This window comes from Carcharhinus amblyrhynchos, chromosome 14 (assembly GCF_965287045.1).
Source record: "Carcharhinus amblyrhynchos chromosome 14, sCarAmb.v2.hapA, whole genome shotgun sequence".
NCBI classification, from domain to species: domain Eukaryota; kingdom Metazoa; phylum Chordata; class Chondrichthyes; order Carcharhiniformes; family Carcharhinidae; genus Carcharhinus; species Carcharhinus amblyrhynchos.
Genome location: NC_137337.1, coordinates 19,414,124 through 19,435,641, shown reverse-complemented (window position 1 = coordinate 19,435,641; position 21,518 = coordinate 19,414,124).

The following is a 21,518-nucleotide window of genomic DNA, read 5'->3' as shown; positions in this document are numbered from 1 at the left end:
GCCCTTCAGCCCATCAAGTTTGCACTGACCGTAATCCCACCCAGGCCTTATTCCCATAACCCAATGCGTTTAACCTAGCTAATCCTCTGATGCAAAGGGACAATTTAGCATGGCCAATCCATCTAACCTGCACATCTTTGGACTGTGGGTAGGAGCCAGAGCACCCGAAGGAAACCCTCACAGACATGGGGAAAATGTGCAAACTCCACACAGACAGTGACCCAAGCCGGGAATTGAACCCAGGTCCCTGGTGCTGTGAGGGCATCAGTGCTAAACACTGTGCCACCATGCCACGTGGCAATGTGGAAAATTGCCCAGTTATGCCCTGTCCATAGAAAAATCAAGACAAACTCAACCCAGCCAATTACCACCCCATCAATCTATTCTTAATCATCAGCAAATTGATGGACAGTGTCATTGGCCGTGTTATCGAGAGGCACTTACCCAGAAATAACCTGCTTATTGACGCTTTGTTTGGATGCCACACAACTGAGGGCTATTCACTCATAACCTCAATGCAGCCTTTCTCCAAACATGGACAAAAGAGTTGAACTCGAGAGGTGGGATGAGAGTTATTGCCCTTGTCGTTAAGGCAGCACTTGACTGAACGCGGCATCAAGGAGCCCTAGACAAATTGAAATGAATGGGAATGAGGGAGAAAACTCTTCACTAGCTGATGTTATACCCAATATAAAGGAAGATGGTTGTGGTTGTTGGAAATCAATCATTTCAGTCCTGATACATTGCTGGATGAGTTCCTCTGGGTAGTGTCCTAGGACAACCATTTTCAGCTGTTTCATCAATGTCCTTCCCTCCCCTATCATAAGGTCAGAAGCAGAGACATTTGAGATATTCAGCACCATTCCCAATTCCTCAGATAGACGTCCGTGTTTATATGTAACAAGATCTGGATAATATACAGCTTAGGCTGATAGGTGACAAGGCACATTTGCATAACACAAGTGTCAAGAAATGACCATCTCCCAGCAAGAGAGAATCTAACCATAGCCCATTGGCATTCACTGGTATTACCATCACTGAATCCCCCACATCAACATCTTATGGGTTACTATTGATCAGAAACTGATTGGGACCAGCTATATAAATATTATGGTTACAAGAGCAGGTCAGAGGCTGGAAATTCTGTGAAGAGTAACTAAGTTCCTGACTCCCCAAAGTCTGTGCATCACCCACAAGGTACAAGCCAGGAGTGTGATAGAATAATCTCTAGTTGCCTGGATGAATGCAGTTCCAACAGGACTCAAGAAGCTCAAAACCATCCGGGACAAAGCAGCCCACTTGATTGGTACCCCATCCACTACCTTCAACATTCATTTCATCCACCACTGATACACAGTGGCAGCAGAGTTCACTGTACAAGATGTGCTGTAGCAACTTACCTAGGCTTCTTTGACGGCACCCGCCACACTTATCACTTGTACTATCTAGAAGGGCAAAGATTGTCAGTAGGTCAGAACGCTGAAACTCCCTCCCTAACAGCACTGTGAATGTATCTATGCCACATGGACTGCATAGAATTATACAATCATGGAATCATAGAATCCCTACAGTACAGAAGGAGGCCATTCAGTCCATCAAATCTTCACTGACCACAATCCTATCCCTGTAGCCCCACATATGTACCCTGCTGCTAGTTCCCATGACACTAAGGGTCAATTTACCATGGCAAATCAACCTGACACATGCATCTTTGGGCTGTCAGAGGAAACCCACAGAGCTACGGGGAGAATGTGCAAACTCCACACAGACAGTGACACAAGCTGGGAATCAAACATGGATCCGTGGCACTGTGAGGCAGCAGTGCTAACCATTGTGCCATCGTGCCATCCGCATCAAAAAGGCAGAATATCTCTACCTGCTCCTTGATTTGATATCTTGAGGAGTGTACCTATTACAGAGAAGGAGGTGCTGGAAGTCTTAAAGCACATCAAGGTAGATAAATCCCCGGGACCTGATTGAAGTGTATCCCAGGACATTTTGGGAGGCTAGGGAGGAAATTGCAGGTCCCCCGCTGAAATATTTGAATCTTTGACAGTCACGGGTGAGGTGCCTGAAGATTGGAGGGTGGCAAATGTTGTGCCTTTGTTTATAAAGGGCTGCAGGGAAAAGCCTGGGAACTACAGACCAGTGATCCTCACATCTGTGGTGGGTAACTTGTTGGAAGGTATTTTGAGAGACAGGATCTATAGGCATTTAGAGATGCAAGGACTGATTAGGGACAGTCAGCATGGCTTTGTGAGTGGAAAATCATGTCTCACAAATTTGATTGAGTTTTTTGAAGGGGTAACCAAGAAGGTAGATGAGGGCAGCGTAGTTGATGTTGTCTACATGGACTTCAGCAAGGCCTTTGACAAGGTACTGCATGGTAGCTTGTTGCATAAAGTTAAATATCACGGGATCCAGGGTGAGGTATCTAAATGAATAAAGAAATTGGCTTCTTGACAGAAGCTAGGGGGTGGTTGTAGAGGGTTGTTTTTCAAACTGGAGGCCTGTGACCCACAGTGTGCCTCAGGGATCAGTGCTGGGTCCACTGTTATTTGTCATAATAATCTTGAATAAAGGAGGCATGGTTAGATGATGCCAAGATTGGCAGCATAGTGGACGGTGAAGAAAGTTATCTCCGATTGCAATGGGATCTTGATCAATTGGGCGAATGGGCTGATGAATGGCAAATGAAGTTTAATTTAGACACATATGAGGTGATGCATTTTGGTAGATTGAACCAGGGCACGACTTACTCAATTAATGGAAGAGCGTCGGGGAGAGTTACAGAACAAAGAGACCTAGGGGTACAGGTTCATAGCTCCTTGAAAGTGGAGTCACAGGTGGACAGAGTGGTGAAGAAGGCATTTAGAATGCCTGGTTTCATCAGTCAGAACATTGAGTGCAGGAATTGGGATGTCTAGTTGAAGTTGTACAAGACATTGGTAAGGCCACACTTGGAATACTGTGTGCAGTTCTGGTCACCCTATTATAGAAAGGATATTATTAAACTTGAAAGAGTGCAGAAAAGATGTACTAGGATGTTACCGGGTCTTGATGACTTGAGTTGCAAGGAAAGGGTAGATAGACTGGAATTTCTTTCTCTGGAGCATAGGAAGCTGAGGGGTGATCTTATAGAGGTCTACAAAATAATGAGGGGCATAAATAAGATAATCAATATCTTTTCCCAAAGGTAGGGGAGTCTAGACAGCATAGGTTTAAGGTGATCAGGTAGAGATACCAAAGTGTCCAGAGGAGCAACATTTTTCACACAAAGGGTGGTGAGCGTCTGGAACAAGCTGCCAGAAGTAGTAGTAGAGGCGAGTACAATTTTATCTTTAGATAGTTACATGGATAAGATGGATATAGAGGGATATGGGCCAAATGCAGGCAATTGGGATTAGCTTAGGGTTGTTAAAAAAAGGGCAGCATGGACAAGTTGGGCTGAAGGGCCTGCTTCCATGATATAAACCCCTATGACTCAATGACTTGTTGAGTTGCCCCAAGTCAAACCTCCGAAGTTCCAACATCCTAATAAGCAGCCTGAGCCTGAATTAAGGGGACGGAGTCCCACGTGACAGCCAGGCCTTATGCGGGTGAAGGGAGCAGAGACACACGGATACTAGATAATCTGGCAATAAACAAAAGTGGGGACAGTCAAGGGCTCACTTTACGGTTGCGCCGTGTTAACCCTCTGACATATCAGATAAACGGTAATAATGTCATGAAGGAGCAGAATGACAGAGAGTACCTCTCAGATATTTGAAGAGAGAATGGCTCAAATGGGTCAAAATCACTGTTAAAGCATTAGAGGGTTCCGCGTCATCCAGAGAAATATTGGGAAAAAGCTGGACCAAGCCAAGGCAGGCATGCCGCTAAACTAATGAAGGCTACCGCAATAGCCAGTTGTTTAGGGCAATTAAAGCCAACTTGGAGATTAGCGAATTGAGACAGGAAGCAGAATTTCTGAAACAAGGAAACAGGAGATGTTGGAACAAAGCCAGAAAGTACTTGAGGGGGAATAGGAAGTTCAAATTAACTGAGTACAGATGAATCAATTTCAATAGTGAACACGCTTCAGCCAATCAACATATTATTAAACTGTGATGGTACTGTGCCTTTAAGAAATGTATTTTAGTCATGTTTCTTGTGCAAGATCTGTTCTATGCACGCGGAACCATTTTGTCTGGATCCTGTAGCCCTGTGTTGTTATAGTGGCTGCATAATCGATCTCAATTGCTAAAGTGTATGCTTTATTCTGAACTAATGCAGGGTTCTGATATTTTGTGTTTCCCCCCGGGATATTGCAGAGTAGGGCCTGATTAGGCTGATTGACAGGTTAGATCAAGGTGAGTAGAGGAGAATAAACTCATGCTGATGTGTTTGAATGTCACGTTCCCTCTGGCACTACCCAACCCTCAAAGCATTGGGGGAGGAATCCCCCAGGAAATGAGGATACCATATTGGCTGTAGTAGGTGACAATAAAGAACAAAGAACAAAAAATAGGGGGAGATCCTTGGACAGTCTAGATAAGTGCAGACAAAGAGGAAGGAGCACCTTCACCAATCATTTGCAGGCACATTCTAATGGAGTATACAGGCTAGCCTTGGATCGACAGAATGTACTGGCTCCAAATACCTCCTCTAGAGCACTGGTTGCAGAAGCCAATTACCATAACTCCCCGTATCCTCAACTTCTGGGGGAAAACAAAGAACAAAAGAGCAAAGAACAAAAACAGCCCGGGAAACAGGCCCTTCGGCCCAATGAGCCCGCGCCGCCATTTTAACATTACCAGTCCCCCCTCCACCCATGACCCCTATCTATTGTTTTTATGGCAATCCACATTGAGGGAAACTAATTTAGGGACAATTTATTACTGCTAATCAGCCTAATAGCACATCTTTGGGGTGTGGGAGGAAACCGGAGCACCCGGAGAAAACCCACGCAAGCACGGGGAGAATGCGCAAACTCCCACAGACACCGACCCAAATCCATGTGTCTGCACAGCAAACAGTGATAGTCACTGAGCTGTCGTGTTGCCCAGCATCTGGTCCAGTTTAGGCACACACTAACGACATGAAGCACTAGGCCAATCTCGAACATTCAAGAGCAGCCCCAAGTACGACTCATCGCGTGTATGCCCCTCGTTGGACAACAAGGCGGACCGACTTAAAACCTGTGAATTAAAAGAGAAAAAACATTATTATCATCCCATAGCCTTTTCCATTACCAGGGTAGTCCCACTGTTTATGAGCTTTATTTAAAACAATCTCCTATATCCTCCCATCTCCAACCCACTCATGTGCCTGTCGAAGTTACTCTTAAACAAATCCAGCATGCCTGCCTCCACCACCTTACTTGGCAGAGCATTCCACGCCCCCACTACCCTCTGTGTGAAAAACCTCCCTCTAATATCTGTGTTATACCTCTCCCCGCTCACCTTAAGCCCGTGGCCCCTCGTACTGTGTGTCTCTAACATAGGAAATAGCTTACCTCTGTTTACTCTATCTATACCCTTCATAATCTAATATACCTCTATTAGATCCCCCCTTAGTCGCCGTCTTTCAAGGGAAAACAGCCCACATTGTGTAATGTGGCCAACGGGCTGTCTGAAATGGTGATTTATAAAGCAGTCTGGGACAATTGGGCAAAAACCACAATGACAGGCTGCAGACAGACAGGCTGCAACCCTGATGAATGATTAAACAGGATATGGGTCATCTCCAGGATGAAAGAGACTTTATGGTCACACTGGGTTGTGTACCAGACATAAGGGCACTGTGAACCTTTATTTAGGAGCGAGGGATGTGACCTATGTGCCTCCAGCACCTACAGATATAGCTACTGGGGACACACCCAGAAATGGGTGTGGTAACACCTGATTGGACTCTTATCGATCAGGGGGAGCAAGTCCTGATCGTTTGATTGGCAATGGCCGAAAGGTCCGTGAAACCCAACGAGGTATAAAGGGTGCTGCGCAACCAGGAATCTCCGACCCCTCGAGCGAGCTACAACAATGGTGACCATCGCCCGCGATGACCAGCACGAGGAGAGCCACCACACCCAAGAAGGAAGACCAGAGCCAGAGTGCCGGACCAGACTGAAGGACCAGACTACGCAGACGACTACTGAGACCAGCACACAGATAAAGGCCAATATCTGCTTGGATACTTACCAGTCATGCAAAGTTAAGTCAAGATCTTGTATTAGACTTGGATTCTAGTATTTTCTGTAAGATAACTAATTGTTGGTTAGGTGGGTGATTATTGATTGTGTGGGTTTAAATAAATATTGGTTGCACTAATAAGACGTCTACACATAGTTATTTATCCACTTATAAAGGTTAAAACAGACTGTGCGGCAGGCAACAGTAATGAGAAGGGAATCATTCCCATTCTAGCTGTACGAGGCCCTTTCGGAAGGAGTGACCATAACTTGATAGAATTTTTTTTATCAAGATGGAGAGTGAAGTATTGATTCTGAGACTAGGGTGCTGAATCTTGATAAAGCAAACGATGAGGATATGAGAAGTGAGTTGGCCTTCATAGATTGGGGAGAGTTACTTAAAAGGATGACAGTGGATAGGCAATGGCAAACATTCAAGCAACACATGGAGGAACTGCAGCAACTGTTTATTCCTGTCTGGCACAAAAGCAAAATGGGTAAAAGGACCAATCCATAGTTTACAAAGGAAATTAGATAGAGTATCTGATCTAAGGAAGAAGCATTTAGATTGGCCAAGAAAAATAATAGGTCTGAGGACTGGGGACAATTTAGAATTCAGCAAAGACGGACTAACGGAGTGATGAAGAAGGGGAAAGTATAATACAAAAGTAAGCTTGCAGGGAACATAAAGACCGACACTAAGAGTTTCTATAGATATGTGAAGAGAAAGAGGTTGGTGAAGACAAGTGTAAGTTCCCTACAGACAGAAACTGGGGAATGTATAATAGGGGACAAAGAAATGGCTGGGCAGAAGAATACATAATTTGCTTCACAAAAGAGGACACAAATCAAATGCCAGAAATGTTGGAGAATGCAAGTTTAAGGAGAGGGAAGAACTGCGGGAGATCAATATTCATCGAGAAATGGTGCTGGGAAAATTGATGACGCTGAAGTGGGATAAATTCCCAGGGCCTGATAATCTACATCCCAGAGTACTAAAGAAGTGGCTCTAGAAATAGTGGATGTATTGGTGGTCATCTTCCAGCATTCTATAGATTCTGGAACAGTCCTTGCAGATTGGAGGGTAGCTAATGTCACTCCAATATTCAAAAAGGGAGGTAGAGAGAAAACAAGGAATTATAAACCAGTAAGCTTAACATCAGTAGTGGGGAAAATTCTCAAATCCATTATCAAGGACTTTATAGCAGAGCATTTAGAAAGCAGTGGCAGGATCAGACAGAGTCAGCATGGATTTATGAAAGGGACATCATGCTTTACAGATCTGTTGGAATTCTCTGAAGATATAACTAGTAGAGTTGACAAGGGGAAACCAGGAGATGTGATATATTTGGCATTTGACAAAGTCCTGCACAAGAGATTATCGTGCAAGATTCAAGTGCATGGAATTGGGGAAAGTGTATTGAGATGGGTAGAAAACTGATTAGCAGAGAGGAAACAAAGAATAGGAATTAATGGGTGCTTTTCAAATTGGCAGGTAGTAACCACTGGGGTACCACAGGCATTGATGCTGGGCCCAGGCTATTCACAATTCATATTAATGATCTGGATGAGGGAACAAAACGTACCAGATGATCTCAAGTTGGATGGGAGGGTGAACTGTGAACTGTGATGAGGATGCAGAGATCCTTCAGAATGATCTGGTCAGACTGGGCAAGTGGGTAAATCAATGGCAGATGCAGTGTAATTTGGATAAATATGAGGTTATTCACTTTGGAAGCAAAAACAAGAAGGTAGATTACTACCTAAATGGCTGTAAATTAGGAGAGGGGAGTGTGCAGCAGGACCTGGGTGTCCTTGTGCACAAGTCATTGAAGGTAAGCATGCAGATGCAGCAGGTACTAAAAAAGACAAATGGTATGTTGGCCTGCACTGTGAGAGGTTTCGAGTACAGGAGCAGGGATGTGTTTTGTAATTATACAGGGCCTCGGTGAGGCCACATCCAGAATATTGTGTGCAGTTTTGGCCTCCTTATTTGAGGAAGGATGTTCTTACTCTCGAGCGAAGGTTTACCAGGCTGATTCTGGGGATGGTGGGACTGATGTATTTGGACTGATTGATTAGGTTAGGATTGTTTCTGCTGGAGTTCAGACAAGTGAAGGGAGATCTCATAGAGATTTATAAAATTCTATCAAGACTAGACAGGGTAGATGCAGGAAGGATGTTCCTGATAGGAGGGGAGTCCAGAACCAGGGGTCACAGTCTGAGGACTCAGGGTAGACCACTTAGGACGGAGGTGAGGAGAAATTGCTTCACCCAAAGAGGGGTGAGCCTATAGAATTCATTACCACTGGAAGTAGTTGATGTCAAAACATTGAATGTATTCAGGAGGTGGCTGGACATAACACTTGGGGTGAATGGGATCAAAGGTTATGGGGAAAAAGCAGGATTAGGCCATTGAGTTGGATGATCAACCATGATTGTAATAAATGGCAGAGCAGGCTTGAAGGGCCAAATGGCCTTCTCCGATCTTCTATGTTTCTATGATGGTGTTGGGCCTCTCCAGTATGGATGTATGATGTCAATGGGATGGTGTGGGACGACCACTAGTAGATGGTGAGGTAGGAGGCCACCCTATTAAATATTAATGGGACAATGGGGATCCCACACCACCCTTAATACATCCAGAGGAATGGGCCTATTTTGGAGCATGAAAAGAACCATTATATTAAACAGATTCATTGGCCACTCGCAAAAGGGATTCAAAATTGTCCATTTAGAACTTAGGCTGGGGGACATTGTCTGTTACCACCCGGCTATATTAGTTAATTTACATCCCGAAGCAGAACATATTCGTGTCACTGACCTGATGAGCAAGTGTAATTTGTCATTTGACCCAGTGAATTGCTGCATTAGGCAGATGGGAGATATAGCTGAGGCCCCGAAAGAATTTGTATGATTGGTCAGTTGTGGGTGAAACCTTCAGATGTAATACAACAATACAAAGAACAATACAGCCCAGGAACAGGTCCTTTGGCCTACCAAGTCTGTGTTGACACAGATGTCTCTCTAATCTACTGTTTTCTTGTCTTTACGTGGTCCATATCCCTCTATTCCCTGACTATTCATGTATCTATCCAAATGCCTTTTGGACATTATTATAGAATCTGCTTTCACCACCGCCTCCGGCAGCGCATTCCAGGCATTCACCCACCTCTGTATAAAAAACTTGCCCCTTACATGTCTTTTAGATTTTCCCCCTCTCACTTTCCACATGTGCCCCCGAGTAGTTAACCCTCCAGCCCTGGGAAAAAGACTCTGACTATCCACATTATCCTTGTCATGACTTTGTAAACCTCTGTCAGGTCCCCCCCCTCATCCTCCGACGCTCCAATGAAAACAATCCAAGTACGTTCAGCCTTTCTTCATAGTCCATATCCAACAAACCAGCCAACATCCTGGTAAATCTCTTCTGCTAATAAGCTTATTCTCTGACAATTCGGAAGTGCAGGAAATGATCAAACGGTATACATCTGTCTTTGCCCCGTACAAACATGACTGCGACCAAATAATAGGTGAGGTGTCATAGATGGCCCCGACCCAAAATGCAGAAGCAGTCCAAACAAGCAGAAAACCAAATATTGCAAGTAGTAAGAAGTCTGTTATGGGAGGGAGCGTTGTGGCCCTGTGACGTCAATCAATAATTCACCCATTTGGCTGGTCAGAAAGCCTGATGGTTCCTGGAAAGTAACAATTGATTATTGAGAACTAAACAGTTACCCCACTAACCTCACCCACAGGCACGACCAGACCTGAGACCATGATAAAGCAAGCCCCACGTGCGCCATATTTTACTGTCTTAGGTATTAACAATGGATTCTGGTCCATCTCTTGAGAAGACGAGCATCAGTATAAATTCGCTTTCACAGTAAACATTGACTTGTTTACCTCAAGGGTTTCATAACCATCCCTTGATTTTTCATCAGAGGTGAGCTAAAGAGCTTGCTAGTTTCTCTCGTCCTGAACGCTTAATTCATTAAGCTGATGTTCTCCTCCTCCAAATAAACACTGAGGAGGAACCTCTCCAGCTCTCTAGGGAGCTGCTGGCCTTCCTTAGTGTTCTGGGACCCAAAGTGAACCCCAAGAAAGGCCCAAGCCGCAAAATCTCAGGTCTCGCATCTGGGAACTGTGGCAACCTGTGACAAGAGGGAAGTTGAAACCAAATGTATTGAGACAATACTACAACCGCCCCTCCCGAGGAACAGGAAACCCCTTAGATCCTTTCTGGGATTGGTGGGCTATTGCAGAAACCATATTGATGGCTTCACCACCTCAGACCTCCTAAAGAAAGAGGACTGAAAAACATACCTGGGCCGTTCTCAAACTAAAACAAGCACCAGCCAAACCTCCGGCATTGTAGGTATCAGATCCGAGGTTCCCCTTTGCTTTGGAAGTGGTGGTGAGTCCACCATTTTGGCAGTCGACTTACAGGAGCACCGCGGAACCTCGGATCAATTGCATACGCCTCTTGACTCCTACCCCCTGTGGAACAGGGATTTATGGCCCATGAAAGATATCTCTTGGTGGCCTTTGGGGCAGTCCAACATTTTACACATATTATAGGCCTCAATCCTTTGCCAATCCTCATGGACATATATCCCTCCTGTTACAGCTGGCTGGACGGATCGGGATGGTAACTGTTAGTCAAAGACACATAGCCCAATGGGCTGTAATGTTGCAGGGTCGGGACATGCGGTCGATTGTGGATAAAGCAAGCTTATCAGTGTACAAGATCTTATTGGAATCCAGCAAAACTGGATAGTACCACGTGTGAGAAACACAGCTCACAGTTAAACAATTTAGTCAAGTCAAGTTCTGAAGGAGCAAGATTTTATTTGACGTTCTTGCAAGACCGGGTGTCTAGCGAAATAGGCACACCTCACATAGATTTACAGCACATTTTATACCTTTTTTACAAGCATTGTGATGGCTTTGCAATGTGATGTTCTCTCCTAATTGGTGGTCCCTGTCCCATCTATGTGTTGACATTCTCCTATTGGCTCGAGGTGCCCTAAGTTCCTATCCCATCTAACAATGTCTCCTGTTATCACAAGAGTGCATTAGCAAACTCATCCATCTTATCCAATACTGTTACATGTCCAGTTCAGATTGGCAGTAATCAATCCTTTGCCAACTTAATCACTGCTGTCCCGACTATCTCAGTGACCCCTTCCCCCTTTTATGCTTAGTTGTATAAACAACACATCTTGCAGACCATTTGCTTTTTATAACGTGGGCCTCTTACATTCCTGCAGGATGTGGTGTATGCTTCACTGCACATCACATCTCTGATGTTATCTCTACATTACAGGCAGTCTTTTTATTATCCCTAATTATTGCTGTGTTAGGAGCATCGAACCCTATGTCCTATGTTTGTGACTAAACTCACAGTTGTTTCCATAAAGTGGGTTATCAACATGCCTAACTATATCCAATCTATTTAACTTCAAGCTATTTCTCTATGCTCTACAAATATATGTGTTAACAACATCTTTACCTATTGCTCACAATTCCCCCCTTTTCTTTTTAATTTGTTGTTGACACATCCATCCATCCTCACATTTCAAATTCCTGGAGCATTTGTTCTGCTATTTTATTTACTTCATCATCCAGTTCATTTCCAATTTTCAATAAATTCATTCTCTCTCCATGATCTACCGTAGACATTTTCTTTGTTAGTGTTGTTTCAATAAGCCTTTGGACCAGTCCCCTTACACAGGGGATTATGCAACATCCCACGGTTATCAATATCCTTGCCATTATTATTAAGGAAGTTAGTACTGACACCACCATTCCTTTCCATTTTCCAAACCAGGATTCTAACCAGACAGTGAATACGTTGTTTACCCCAGAGTTTTCTGCTATTTCCTCTGCTAAGGTTGTTAGTCCTCGTAAGGCTCGGGTTATAGAGCCATCAGGGGCCGTATTATTTGGGATAAAGGTACAACATTTTCCCCCCAACATTACACATACACCTCCTTTTTCTGCTAACGTCATATCTAAGGCTATCCTATTTTCCCACGCCATTCTACTAGTGGCGTCTAGTTGTTCCGCCAACTCCTTGACAGCATCCCTGGTTTAGTTAATGAATCTCTGTTGGTTATAGTATATATAATTTATCCAATCTACGTTCTTATTTATTGTCACCCACCAAAACAAGGATTCAAACCCAGCTGTAATTTGATTTCGAGCTTTAAATTCATCTGGGACTCCCCGAGGCACTCCTATGGGATCTAGATATATCTTTTCATCAAAAGAAATTCCTATCACTGATCTCTTATTTTTCCTGATCCTTTTTGATTCTTCAAATGCCAAGGTAAATGGTATAGCCAATTGGACAATTGCACATGTACCTTTCCACTGGGGGGGTAGAGTTGGCCTCAGTACCCTTCCTCCACAATACCACCATATATCTGCTCTGGGGATTTTCAATGATGAATAGTTCCCTCCCATTCCGTTCTCTGTAATGCTCCTGATTTCTGAGCATGTTTCTAACTCCCCCATATAATGAGTTAACTCTGCCCCTTGTCGGTTCACACATGAAGTGTGATTCACAACAGCAGTGAGAAACTGAGGGGGAGTTTTTAAGTTCTTTGCTTCCACGGGAGGGAACATCAGGGATAGGGATGTGCAGTTTAGATTGCCCCATGCTTCCTTTTCTTGATACAGGGCTAACATGCACTCCATACCTCTTCTGTCGCGTTTCCATCCCAGAGGGAAGGGTACTATTTGAGCCACTGGCCTCCCAGACGCACAGGCATAGCAATTGCTTTTATTTAAGCTTTTTACAGTGTATTTGATCCATTCTACCCAGGCATTGGTCTCCTCATACCCAGTCTCTATTTCAAGGGTTTGTTTTAGGTTGTTTACTTCTACCATTCTTACTGCCCTTGGGTCATTTTGGGGAACCTGATCATTTCGGTCGGATGTTTTCAAATTGTTATCTACATAGATTCGGAAACAGCATTTCAATTTGCTGTCTTTTCCTCCCTCCTTTACCCTGATTCTAAATACTGCCTGGTGCAGTTGATAGTCTCTGGTCCAATTAACCGTAAGGAAGGGTCCACCAGCTATGGAGTACCGGGAGAGGTTTTTAGGATCTAGAACTGGACCGTTTATTTTTTTCGGTCCATTTGGTCCCTTTTATTGTTTTATATATATAGGATTGCATTTCTTATCTAAGCATTCTGATCTGGACTGCATATTTTTCTGATGAAGGGATATTATGGAAGGGTGTCCACCCCAAGGATATTTTCCATCAGCATAAAATTGTAAGGATTCTACCGAATATTTTCGCTGGCTCACCAGATCTCCACACACTACCAAAGAACATAGGTCAGTTTCTACCACCTGTGTTGTAGGGAGATCCAGAATCGTAATTGAGCTTATAGTATTTTTCCTTTCCTTTTCTAATTTATCTGAATTATATCCCATACTTGTAAGTACTTTCTGAGACAAGAGGAAGGAAAGCATTATCCAGGTTACCCCTTCCATTCTATCCCTTTCTCGTTACCTTTTAGGAGAGAACTTATTCAAAACAGTTTCTTTCCCGCGCTCACGCCGCTACTAGAAATTGATTATTTAGAGTCTTTTAAATTTCAGCTTCAAAGGTTCTTCAGTCAGTTTGACCATCCACGTGTTGGAATTATCTGGAGGTTTTACCAGTCCCTTGATTATAGTATGATGTGTCCACCCCTTTTCAGCAGTCCTGATTGCTGTCTCAGTTGTTAGGAGTGCTTGATATGGTTCCTCCCATTCCAGTTGCAGCTTAGTTTCTTTCCATGACTTTACCAGGACCCAATCTCCCGGTCGAATTGTATGTACCGTGAAGTCGAGGGCTGGAGTCTGCGACAATAATCCTTGTTTCCTAAGGGAAGATATCGAGGAGGACAGGCCCAGTATATATTTCTTTACAAATTGATCATTCATTTCAGGAACCGGTAACTCCCCGACTGTCCCCATATAAGGCAGTCCAAATAGCATTTCATAGGGGGATAAACCCAAATCCTTTCGAGGAGGTGTACAAATACGCAAAAGCGCTATTGGTAAGCACTTAGTCCAAGGGAGTTTCGTTTCTATTATCAGCTTAGATCCTCTGTCCACTCTGAAACATTAGGTTCTTCTTCTAACAGTTTCAAATATAGTTGTTTAGTTTTCTGTGCGTACCCTTTGATCCACAATCTACAGTATCCTACTAATCCCAAGAACCTCCTAAGTTCTTTTTTAGTCCGTAGTATATTTAGATCTAGGATTCCTTGTATTCTTTCTGGATCTATTCTTCTCCTTCCCTCACTGATTAGGTGTCCAAGGTATTTAACTTCCTTCTCTACGTACTGCAGCTTTTTCTTTGACACCCTGAATCCCTGTTGTCCCAGAAAATTCAATAAGCTATTTGTGGTTTCTATTACCTTTTCCTTTCCTCCTCCTGTTACTAGTAGGTCATCTACATATTGTAGTAACGTGATTTCATCAGGCTTTTTAAATCTTTCTAACACCTGCTTTAAGACTTGACCGAAAAGATTTGGGGACTCTGTGAACCCCTGTGGGAGCACTGTCCACCTGAACTGTTGTTTCCGTCCTGTGATAGGATTTTCCCACTCAAAAGCAAATAAGTCTCGACTTTCTTCCACCAGTGGGCATATCCAAAATGCATCTTTTAGGTCTACTACACTGAACCATCCATGATCAGGAGGAATCTTGCTTAATAAAGTATAAGGATTAGGGACAACGGGGTGTCGTGTCTGCACTATCTGATTCAGGGCCCTTAGGTCTTGTACCAGGCGGTACGTTCCATCAGGCTTCTTTACAGGCAATATAGGGGTATTATAAGGGAACATGCAGGGTTCTAACAGTCCATCTCTAACCAATCCTTCAATTACTGGCTGTAATCTTTGTTTTCCTTGCAAAGGTATAGGGTATTGCTTAACACACACCGTCTCTCCTTTTTTAAATTTATTTGCAGAGGAGGAACGTCTAATCCCCCTCGGTTTCCCTCCCCTGCCCAGACTATCGGGTCTATTTGCTGTTCCTGTTCGTCTGTTAATACTGCCAATGGTTACTGTTAATTGGTTCTTTTCTACTCCAATTGCCAAACCCAATTTAATTATTAAGTCTCTGCCTAATAAATTACTGCCAACTGCTGGTATGTATAAGAGTTGACCCTCTATCCGCTCAGTCTGATATTTAAGCATAATCGGTTCAAACATGGGGACTGTAAAACCTTCCCCTTTCACTCCTGATACCATTAATTTTTTATCGATTAACTTTATTCCTCTCGGTATATAATTCAGAGAGGATCTAGTGGCCCCCGTATCCACCAGAAACACCACATCTTCTTGTTGGGGACCCACCTGCAGATTTATCAAGGGTTCCCGGGGGTAGGAACCCCTGACCTCCCTAATCTTCATCCATACTCATGAGAGGCACTACCCTCTCTTCTCTTTGTAATTCAGGGCACTGTCTTCTAAAATGTCCAACCATTCCACAGTGATAACACCCCTTTTGGGTTTTTTTGTGTTACCCCACCTTTTAGTGCCCCACCTTTTCTACTTCCGCGCACCTTCCGTTCAACATACTGATACCCTCGTGTCCTTTCCTCAGTTAGGGGATTTACCCTCTTTCTCACAATCTCATCTACGGTCGCTACCATTATCTTTGCATTCTGTTTCTCTGTCTCATTATCTCTCTTCACAAATACCTTCTGTGCTTCTCTTAACAATTCATCAAGTGGCTTCTCACTCCACCCTTCTATTTTCTGAATTTTTTTTTTATCCCCACTCCACTTCTTAGTGGAAGTGACTACTTGTTCAATTAGTCCAGTTAACTGATGTATTAACAATACTGCTATTTTCTTTGTTTGGTTTCTCTTTTCTAACTCTCTAATCTGTGATTCTGACGTTTCAATTCTCTCCTTGTCGTCAGCCCAATTTTTTTACCCAAGACTGAGATGTGTTCAATTAATCCAGTTTAAACCTGTTTAATTAATTCAAACTAAGAGAATTCCAATTATCTTAGTTCCGTCCTTTTTTTTTCCCAATCATTTCCATTGTTGATCTAGTGGGTGAAATGGATCCCACCCCTAGGTCGCTCTTATCACAGTCCGGTGATACCTATCAGGGGTGATCAGTCCCCTCCGTACCACCGCTTACACTCGTGGGCTTACACCCTTAAGCTCACACTATTAAGCCGGCTTTCCCTTCTACTCCGGCGATCTCTCAGACAGATTCTTTCTTACTCTCATCTGAACATCACATCCCAGGCATCCTTTTCTAGCCTTTACACTCACTTCAAACTTCTGAGCTTCGCATAGGGGGCTACCCCTCTTAACAACTGGTCTAAGGCTGGGTGTAAAGACAGACACCTCCTTATCTGCACGTGCTCAGCTCAGACCTCTCACACACCCACACTCTTTCATCACAGATGAGCACCTACTGTACTTTGATTCACTCCCTTAAATTCGGTAATCTATTCCGGAGCTCCGGTTGTGGCCATTCAACCGGACCCGTAAACAGATCCCAGGTTTCAGCACCAATTTTTGTAGGTAAAGATACCTCTGAATCCAATTGTGAGTCAAAGTACAGCAGTTTATTTAACAAAAGCCTGATTCAGAAAATCCAAAATAAGATTCATTTTTATCACCTTTAAATATCCTCACTAAATCAAGACCCTTGCACCTTCTTACAATTCTGGTACAATAAAACAAAACATCACTTGGAACACAGATGCACGAAGAAATACTGAAAGCATTCTAATGTGCAATCTACATGTTTAATTATTTCTACAGCTCTGCCTTTGTAACCAACACAGGCAAGTACAAAATCAAATCTACTGTTTGCCTAAATGGTTAACTCTCCTCACAACTTTAAGATGCAATGTAATGCCGCCTTTCCCACTTGGCAGAATTCAAATCTCTGTCCGATCCCTGCCTAATTTAGTAAACTTAAAGCAATTCACTTTGATTGGCTATACCTATTACATCACCTGAGGGTCTCAATTACACAGTTACACCCTCTCTCTCTCTCTCTCTCTGTACCATACAGAGTCAGCCTGCTTGTCTCTTTTTTTAACCCTTTACTGGTGGGAGCTCACTGGCCTCTAATAAATTTGACCTGTTTGATTTGGGTGCCCCATGCCGTGACAAATCCCCTTCTCTCTCAAACAGTCATATAGTCATGCACAATTCCAAATACATAACTGCTATTAGCGTTCACCCCGCACCTCAGTAAAAGCCTATGTCAGGGTTCCCAGTTCCACTGACATACTTCTCTCTACTCTTTCTGCTTCCTCATCACATAACCTCCCCCGCAGCCCCGAAATTAACATTATCCAGCAACTTGCATAGTCAATTCCTTTCTGGGACACCGGCTGCTTCTTTCTCACATATTCATTAAGAATATGACAAACCCAATCCTCCTCCGATCCGTACTTTGGCCAGAAGACAGACGGACTCCGGATTGCTTCTTTCACCCAAACAAGACAACAATATCCTCTCATTGTCGTCTTGTTTTTATCCCTAGTACAGCTACTAGTGCTCCAACCTTCCAACATCCTTCCCAACGGACTTTCTGGAGGGATGTTACCTGGGGCCCCAATCCTGACACCTTTCCCGGGGGACTTCTTCCAACTACCCCCATTTTTCCATGGTTTACCGACCACGACCCGGTCGCCAAGGCAATACTTAAAAGTCACTTTTCTTACCTTGGTCCGTGCACAGCGTTGCCCGACCACACGACGGTGCCTATCGTTTCCCACTTACTCGTTCAGAACAACTTTCCTAGGATTCTTAACAGTCAGTGGCAGAGAAGCCCACCGATGAGCACCTGGGACCGTTCAATTTGGAACGGGACGCGTCTTCCCAGTTGCCACCGGCAACCTCCCTACCAGGGATGTTAGGATCCCGGACGAGCCCCCAATTGTGAGAAACACAGCTCACAGTTAAACAATTTAGTCAAGTCAAGTTCTGAAGGAGCAAGATTTTATTTGACGTTCTTGCAAGACCGGGTGTCTAGCGAAATAGGCACACCTCACATAGATTTACAGCACATTTTATACCTTTTTTACAAGCATTGTGATGGCTTTGCAATGTGATGTTCTCTCCTAATTGGTGGTCCCTGTCCCATCTATGTGTTGACATTCTCCTATTGGCTCGAGGTGCCCTAAGTTCCTATCCCATCTAACAATGTCTCCTGTTATCACAAGAGTGCATTAGCAAACTCATCCATCTTATCCAATACTGTTACATGTCCAGTTCAGATTGGCAGTAATCAATCCTTTGCCAACTTAATCACTGCTGTCCCGACTATCTCAGTGACCCCTTCCCCCTTTTATGCTTAGTTGTATAAACAACACATCTTGCAGACCATTTGCTTTTTATAACGTGGGCCTCTTACATTCCTGCAGGATGTGGTGTATGCTTCACTGCACATCACATCTCTGATGTTATCTCTACATTACAGGCAGTCTTTTTATTATCCCTAATTATTGCTGTGTTAGGAGCATCGAACCTTATGTCCTATGTTTGTGACTAAACTCACAGTTGTTTCCATAAAGTGGGTTATCAACATGCCTAACTATATCCAATCTATTTAACTTCAAGCTATTTCTCTATGCTCTACAAATATATGTGTTAACAACATCTTTACCTATTGCTCACACACGTGAATCAGATAAAACTGTATGGCTCTCAGAACAACTATCAGCATCATTGATGCGGGTCAAGAGGTGCCACTGCTGCAGTCTACTCCATCTTAGGCGTCATCGCAAGGAGGTTGGTCACTATCGCAAATGGTGCAAAATCAGAACAGGGTAGAGAGATTCTGAGCACAGCCCCCTAAACTGCCGATGTGGATATGGGATGAGGACTGGCAATGTCTGGTCTGACAAACAAACTAGGATGATGATCCCTGTTTGAGTTGGCTTTTTGAACGACTAACATAGACAATGTGGTTTGATACAAGAGCTATAAGTAAGAGCAGAAATAAGTACCTTATTACTTGCTAGTAAAGCACAAACTCCTTGTGCTTTACAGGGGAGTAGCTCATGAGAGGAGTACCTGAAACATGAAGAAAGTGAGTGCATGCATCATTCTGAGTTCATACCTATGTTTAACCGAGGCAGTTAGGGAATTCAACATTTGGTATAATATAAAACAGTTAGCTAAAGCTCGCCGAACGCCCATCAAAATTAACCAACAAGCTAAAGAGACTGAGCAAAAGATAGAAATCATTACAGAAACTAGTTGGTGGATGATATCTGGAATTTGGGTACAAATGTAGAAATTCATTCTTGAATAAGGATTGCTTCTCATATTGTCACTGTCGTGATGATTTTTATATTAGTGTATCAAATATGTACACTGATTTTGTTTAAATGCTGGAGAATTAAAATGGGACAGAGAGTGGGAATGGAATTGTACAAGCAGAAACAGGAAAGAATGTTGGATATGGTTAACAAAGGAAAACAACATGTTGGGGGCGATTCTCCCAGGCCGCTGTGCTACTCGAGCCCTGATTCTCAGAGGGAATCATGCTGGGGCACTTAGTGATGCACAATAATCGGCGTAAGTTACTCTCCTGTTTTATGCAAATTGGGGACTTGGAATTTTTTTGGGGAGAATCCCGTCTGTTATCTCAAACATGGACATATGAGCTTGCTGTGAAAATAAACATGAAATATCTTTTGAAAAATCAGATGTCCTTTGATGGTTATTGAAAACAAAGAAAACTCCAGGTTGATTTTGAATTGCAAGGCAGATGGTTATTGGCCACACCCCAGGTTGATAGTTCTTAAATCAGTCAGAAGAAGCACCCTCTCCAGAAATGATAGAATATTGGGTGCTGGAATAAGTTAGGCAGTGGCATGGATAATCTATCTGTTGAAGTACAAAGTTCAATTGATGTGACCCCCTTCTTCAAGTTTCTGCGTAAACTTCTCAGGATGTGTAAAAGGTTTGCTTTGAGTGGATAATTCCATGGCATGCTGCTATGCGCAAAGACTCCAAAGAAGCTGCCCTTAAGATCTTTTCATCCCATTCATTGAATGAAGTGGATTTGACCAGTATGCAACATGTTTTTGAGTTTAGAGAAGCTAAGGGCTTAGTTCTATTACTTGATATTGCTGAAGACTGGACAGCATTCTCAAGACTGATCTTGAGTAATCATTACATTAATGGGCCACATGCTTTCAATGATTAAACTATTTAATTCTTTTAGCCTGTCATCCAAATCAGTTCCACCATATGGTCTATCATTGTGAGGGCATTTTCTGACATGACAATGCATTTGAGTGATATTGCACACCGACTGTATCAACTTCTCTTTAATCATTGAATTCATATGGACCAGTCCTACTAACATTGTTTAGTTTATTCAGAGCGCTAAATATACATTGTTTAACATTTATTTCCTCCATCAAGCTATTGATTTTCTGCTGATTACCAAAATCATAGAATCCCTACAGTGCAGAAGGAGACTGTTTGCTCCATTGAACCTGCACCGGCAACAATCCCACCCAGGCCCTAGCCTCATAACCTCACATATTTACCTTCCTAATCCCCCTGATACTGTGGAGCAATTTATCATGGCCAATCCACCAGACCTGCACATCTTTGAACTGCAAGAGGAAACCGGAACATCCAAAGAAAACTCACACAGGTATGGGAGAATGTGTAAACTCCACATAGTCACTTGAGGCTAGAATTGAATCTGGGTCCCTGGTGTTGTGAGGCTGTTAACCACTGTGCCACCGTGTCGCATTTTATCACATACTCACATTTCATCAGCCAACTATGTAAGTAATAAATAATATCTTATTTAATGTTGCGGTGTAAAAAAATCTTTTGGCGATCCACTTTCTTTTCAAAAATCGTGATCCAAAAACCTCTATTTAAAGTGAGAATTGTTCCCTTTTTGTGCATGAAATTCATTTATTTGTGGTTGCCAGATAGGTTGGATATGCATTACTTTAGAAAAATATTTTAATTGCCAACCGATACCATTTAGCTTGAACGTCCCAGTTTAATGCGTTCATCAGTTTAACTTACCACCAAACAAAACGCTTGTTCCACATACCATGACAAAGTCCATGAATAAAATCAAATATTAACTAAAAACAACCATTGGAATGTGTAATGATCTCTGCTTGTTGGAAATTTTCAGTGCAACATGAAAATATTTAGCAAATGGCATATAGCAATTTTATCACGAGGTTAACTTGCAAAATGAGTCTTCTGTGATTGAAATTAACATACTGAAAAGTTTTAAACATTTTTTCTTTAAGTTTATATATTAAGTAAGGCTTACATTAACACTGCAGTGAAGTTACTGTGAAATTC